Source organism: Ranitomeya variabilis, chromosome 2 (assembly GCF_051348905.1).
Source record: "Ranitomeya variabilis isolate aRanVar5 chromosome 2, aRanVar5.hap1, whole genome shotgun sequence".
In the NCBI taxonomy this organism is placed as follows: domain Eukaryota; kingdom Metazoa; phylum Chordata; class Amphibia; order Anura; family Dendrobatidae; genus Ranitomeya; species Ranitomeya variabilis.
In genome coordinates this window covers 361365789-361372763 of record NC_135233.1, presented here as the reverse complement: position 1 = coordinate 361372763, position 6975 = coordinate 361365789, and positions in this window count along the sequence as shown.

Below are 6975 nucleotides of genomic sequence, written 5' to 3'. Positions count from 1 at the left end.
TCCTTTTCCAACACATTTACTACATATCGAAAGTACAGTGCCTTGCGAAAGTTTTCGGCTCCCTGGAACTTTTCAACATTTTCCCATATATCATGCTTCAAGCATAAAGATACCAAATGTAAATTTTTGGTGAAGAATCAACAACAAGTGGAACACAATTGTGAAGTTGAACAAAATTTATTGGTTATTTTACATTTTTGTGGAAATTAAAAACTGAAAAGTGGGGCGTGCAATATTATCCGTCCCCTTTTACTTAATACTTTGCTGCGCCACCTTTTACTGCGATAACAGCTGCAAGTCGCTTGGGGTATGTCTATCCGTTTTGTACATTGAGAAACTGAAATTCTTGCCCATTCTTCCTTGGCAAACAGCTCGAGCTCAGTGAGGTTTGATGGCGATCGTTTGTGAACAGCAGTTTTCAGCTCTTTCCACAGATTCTCGATTGGATTGAGGTCTGGACTTTGACTTGGCCATTCTAACACCTGGATACGTTTATTTGTGAACCATTCCATTGTAGATTTTGCTTTATGTTTGGGATCATTCTCTTGTTGGAAGACAAATCTCCATCCCAAATATAAATAAAGAAAGGACAGCGCCACAACGGGATGTGAAGAAAGCAACTTACATTTTAATCTGCCTCCTGCGGCAACGTTTCGGTCCGAAACGTTGCCGCAGGAGGCAGATTAAAATGTAAGTTGCTTTCTTCACATCCCGTTGTGGCGCTGTCCTTTCTTTATTTATATTTGGAACTGTGGACTGGGTTGGACCCCCTGGTAAGGACTTGCGCTTATAAGTCCAGAGAGACTATATAATCCTAGGGTGCGGCCCTCCGACTATTGGATAAATCTCCATCCCAGTCTCAGGTCTTTTGCAGACTCCCAACAGGGTTTATTCATGGGTGGTCCTTTTATTTGGCTCCATCCATCTTCCCATCAATTTTAACCATCTTCCCTGTCCCTCCTGAAGAAAAGCAGGCCCAAACCATGATGCTGCCACCACCATGTTTGACAGTGGGGATGGTGTGTTCAGGGTGATGACCTGTGTTGCCTTTACGCCAAACATATCGTTTGGCATTGTTGCCAAAAAGTTCGATTTTGGTTTTATCTGACCAGAGCACCTTCTTCCACATGTTTGGTGTGTCTCCCAGGTGGCTTGTTGGAAACTTTAAACAACACTTTTTATGGATATCATTGAGAAATGGCTTTCTTCTTGCCACTCTTCCATAAAGGCCAGATTTGTACAGTGTACGACTGATTGTTGTCCTATGGAGAGACTGTCCCACCTCAGCTGTAGATCTCTGCAGTTCTTCCAGAGTGATCATGGGCCTCTTGGCTGCATCTCTGATCAGTCTTCTCCTTGTTTGAGATTAAAGTTTAGAGGGACGGCCGGGTCTTGGTAGATTTGCAGTGGTATGATACTCCTTCCATTTCAATATGATCGCTTGCACAGTGCTCCTTGGGATGTTTAACGTTTTGGAAATCATTTTGTATCCAAATCCGGCTTTAAACTTCTCCACAATAGTATCACGGACCTGCCTGTTGTGTTCCTTGGTCTTCATGATGCTCTCTGTGCTTCAAACAGAACCCTGAGGCTATGTGCACACGTCAGGATTTCTGGCAGAAATTTTCCTGACAAAAACCGGACATTTCTGCCAGAAATCAGCATGCGTTTTTACCGCGATTTTACCGCGTTTTTTTATGCGTTTTTTGTGCGTTTTTTCCCCAATGCATAGAATAGCAGGAAAAACGCGAAAAAAACGCAAAATTAATGAACATGCTGCTTTTTTTACCGCGATGCGTTTTTTTCGCGGAAAAAAACGCACCATGTGCACAAAACATGCAGAATGCATTCTAAATGATAGGATGCATAATGTATGCGTTTTTAATGAGTTTTTATAGCGTTTTTATCGCGAAAAAACCTGAACGTGTGCATATACCCTTAGACTATCGCAGAGCAGGTGCATTTATATGGAGACTTGATTACACACAGGTGGATTATATTTATCATCATTAGGCATTTAGGACAACATTGGATCATTCAGAGATCCACAATGAAATTCTGGAGTGAGTTTGCTGCACTGAAAGTAAAGGGGCTGAATAATATTGCACGCCCCACTTTTCAGTTTTTGAATTTCCACAAAAATTTAAAATAACCAATAAATTTCGTTCAACTTCACAATTGTGTTCCGCTTGTTGATTCTTTACCAAAAATTTACATTTGGTATCTTTATGTTTGAAGCATGATATGTGGAAAAAGGTTGAAAAGTTCCAGGGAGCCGAATACTTTGCAAGGCACTGTATGTATGTATGTATGTATGTATGTATGTATGTATGTGTTCACTGCTCCCATAATCTGCTAGGAAGATAGCCTCATGTAAGCATGGCCGCCGCTCCGCTTCATCTACATCCCACTGGAGTGTCATTTTGCTGATCTATGGGGATCCCAGAAAATTGTATGTACCCATTCCTGCTCCTTCCATCGCACCATCCTCTCCTATCCGGCCTCCAGACATAGATCATCTTGTCTGTGACCAGGTCCTTGGAAGCTGAAGACAATTGGTTTGTGGAACGCTGGTTGCGTCCTCCTGCTACAAACGTATAGTATCACAACCTGCTGTGGTGCTCGCGGTGTAGCACTTTTATTTTACCACCTATTTATAAAGCCCCGAGTATTTTTTGTGTATGTGTATGTATATGTATATATATATATATATATATATATATATATATATATATATATATATATATATATATATATATATATATATATATATATATATATATATAGATTATATATATATATATATATATATATATATATATATATATATATATATATATATATATATATATATATATAGATTATATATATATATATATATAGATTATATATATATATATATATATATATATATATATATATATATATATAGATTATATATATATATATATATATATATATATATATATAGATTATATATATATATATATATATATAGATTATATATATATATATATATATATATATAGATTATATATATATATATATATATATATATATATAGATTATATATATATATATATATATATATATATATATAGATTATATATATATATATATATATATATAGATAGATTATATATATATATATATATATAGATTATATATATATATATATATATAGATTATATATATATATATATATATATATATATATATATATATATATATATATATATATATATAGATTATATATATATATATATATATATATATATATATATATATATATATAGATTATATATATATAGATTATATATATATATATATATATATATATATATATACACTCACTGGCCACTTTATTAGGTACACCATGCTAGTAACGGGTTGGACCCCCTTTTGCCTTCAGAACTGCCTCAATTCTTCGTGGCATAGATTCAACAAGGTGCTGGAAGCATTCCTCAGAGATTTTGGTCCATATTGACATGATGGCATCACACAGTTGCCGCAGATTTGTCGGCTGCACATCCCAAAGATGCTCCATACAAGGCAGGATGGATCCATGCTTTCATGTTGTTTACGCCAAATTCTGACCCTACCATCCGAATGTCGCAGCAGAAATCGAGACTCATCAGACCAAGCAACGTTTTTCCAATCTTCTACTGTCCAATTTCGATGAGCTTGTACAAATTGTAGCCTCAGTTTCCTGTTCTTAGCTGAAAGGAGTGGTACCCGGTGTGGTCTTCTGCTGCTGTAGCCCATCTGCCTCAAAGTTCGACGCACTGTGCGTTCAGAGATGCTCTTAGGCCTACCTTGGTTGTAACGGGTGGCGATTTGAGTCACTGTTGCCTTTCTATCAGCTCGAACCAGTCTGCCCATTCTCCTCTGACCTCTGGCATCAACAAGGCATTTCCGCCCACAGAACTGCCGCTCACTGGATTTTTTTTCTTTTTCGGACCATTCTCTGTAAACCCTAGAGATGGTTGTGCGTGAAAATCCCAGTAGATCAGCAGTTTCTGAAATACTCAGACCAGCCCTTCTGGCACCAACAACCATGCCACGTTCAAAGGCACTCAAATCACCTTTCTTCCCCATACTGATGCTCGGTTTGAACTGCAGGAGATTGTCTTGACCATGTCTACATGCCTAAATGCACTGAGTTGCCGCCATGTGATTGGCTGATTAGAAATTAAGTGTTAACAAGAAGTTGGACAGGTGTACCTAATAAAGTGGCCGGTGAGTGTATATATATATAATCTATCTTACACTTGGATTGGCTGACGGAAAGATTTACCTACAATTGGTGCTGTCTGTTTTTATATGTAAAGATTTTTTTTTTTACTTTTTTTTTTTACTATATATAATACATTGTATAAAAAAAATAAACAGTATTGTATCATATTTTTCTGTCATTTCCTTTAATGTCCACTTTGCATTACTCCTTAAAGGTATTGTTTCACAACAACATTCAGTGGTTATGTGGTCTTTTAGGGCATATAAACATTGTGAAGGTGGATACCCTACTATCAGCTCGAAATGCATGTTATATATGTACATGTGTGTGTATATATTGTACACACACAGTGAAGGAAATAATTATTTGATTCCTTGCTGATTTTGTAAGTTTGCACACTGACAGACATGAACAGTCTATAATTTTAAGGGTAGGTTAATTTTAACATTGAGAGATGGAATATCAAAAATAAAATCCAGAAAATCTCATTGTGTAAATTACCGTATATAATATTTTTTACATTTTGCAGTGAGAAATAAGTGTTGTGTATCCGCTTTTTGGGCTCCCCTGGTGGTTGCTGGTGGTATTGGTGACTTGTTTGCACTTTGCTGCTTCTGTTCACCTGCTTCCATCAGTGTTTGGGAGTTTCCTATTTAGCCTTGCTCTCCAGTCATTTCCTTGCCGGTCATCATTGTAACCAGAGCCTTCGGTTGCATGTTCCTGCTACTAGTCTGCTGATCAGCTAAGTGGACTTTGTCCTTTTGTTTTGTACCTTTTGTCCAGTTTGCAGTTTTTGTAATTCTCTGTAGCTGGAAGCTCTTGCGGGCTGAAATTGCCACTCCTGTGTCATGAGTTGACACAGGAGTCTTAAAGTAATTTCAGGATGGTTTTTGAAAGGGTTTTCAGTTGACCGTGAAGTCCTCTTTTGTATCCTTCTGCTATCTAGTAAGTGGACCTCTCTTTGCTAAATCTACTTTCATACTGTGTATGTCTTTTCCTCTTAATTCACCGTTATTACATGTGGGGGGCTGCTATCATCTTTTGGGGTATTTCCCTAGAGGTAAGCCAGGTCTGTTTCTTCCTCTACCAGGCGTAGTTAGTCCTCCGGCTGGCGCGTGGCATATAGGAAGCCGTAGGTATGCTCCCTGGCTACTGTTAGTTGTGTGGTAGATTTAGCTCACGGTCAACTCGAGTTTCCATCACCCGAGAGCTCGTTCGTTACTTATGTGTTTTTTACGTTCCCTTGCCATTGGGAACCATGACAAATAAGTATTTGATCCCCTACCAACCATTAAGAGTTCTGGCTCCTACAGACCAGTTAGACGCCAGTACCTCTGCCCACTGCTCTGGCGGAAGTTTCTCCCTCTCGGCGACCCTTTCAAACATTGTCAGGAAAGCCTCGATGTCATCCTCGGGGGTCATTTTCTGCAAAGCCCGTCTAACCGCCTGGCAGTTGCCAGGAGCTGCATCTGCTGCCGTTTGTCCTGCTGGATCTGCTGTAACATCAGCCTGTTGGTCTCTTGCTGTTGCTGCTGCGACTGGACCAGGTGTTTCAGCAGGTCCACCATTTTGTCTGGCGATGCTTGCTGGCTTGCAACAGACTTAACCCAGGACATGCAGTCCCTCCTGTAGCAGTTGCACGTCTCCGCTGGGAACTCTGTCCGCACGTCTAACACCACTTCTAAGGTTTTACTCAACTGTGGTTTGAGGTAAGCACAGGAAGCGGTTTTCCTAAAAATGTCCAGTCATGTTTATTAGTTCCATAAACCTGCTTAAGTTTAAGCAAACAAAAGATAGCCTTCTGTGGCACAAAGTGAAAACAAACAGTCCATATAGCACTGCGGGTCTGCACGCTCAGGTCAGTGTCTTAGCAAACGCACTGGAGGCCTCCACACCTCCAGTCACAGAACCATGTGCCAAGCAACAGCCTCCATTATATAGGCTGTAACCAGACCCAGAGGTCCCAACTAGACCCGCCCATCTCATAGCTACTTGCAACCCGGTCCCAGCTAGACCCCCCATCTCTTATAGCTACCCGCAACCCGATCCCAGCTAGACCCGCCCATCTCATAGCTACCCGCAACCCGGTGCCAGCTAGACTCGCCCATCTCATAGCTATCCGCAACACGGTCCCAGCTAGACCCGCCCATCTCTCATAGCTACCCGCAACCCAATCCCAGCTAGACCCGCCCATCTCATAGCTACCTGCAACCCGGTCCCAGCTAGACCCCCCATCTCTCATAGCTACCCGCAACCCGGTCCCAGCTAGACCCGCCCATCTCATAGCTACCCGCAACACGGTCCCAGCTAGACCCTCCCATCCCTCATAGCTACCCGAAACCCGGTCCCAGCTAGACCCGCCCATCTCATAGCTACCTGCAACCCAGTCCCAGCTAGACCCGTCCATCTCTCATAGCTACCCGCAACCCGGTTCCAGCTAGACCCTCCCATCTCTCATAGCTACCCGAAACACAGTCCCAGCTAGACCCGCCCATCTCTCATAGCTACCCGCAACCTGGTCCCAGCTAGACCCTCCCATCTCTCATAGCTACCCGAAACACAGTCCCAGCTAGACCCGCCCATCTCTCATAGCTACCCGCAACCTGGTCCCAGCTAGACCCACCCATCTCTCATAGCTACCCGCAACCTGGTCCCAGCTAGACCCTCCCATCTCTCATAGCTACCCGAAACCCGGTCCCAACTAGACCCGCCCATCTCTCATAACTACCCGTAACCCG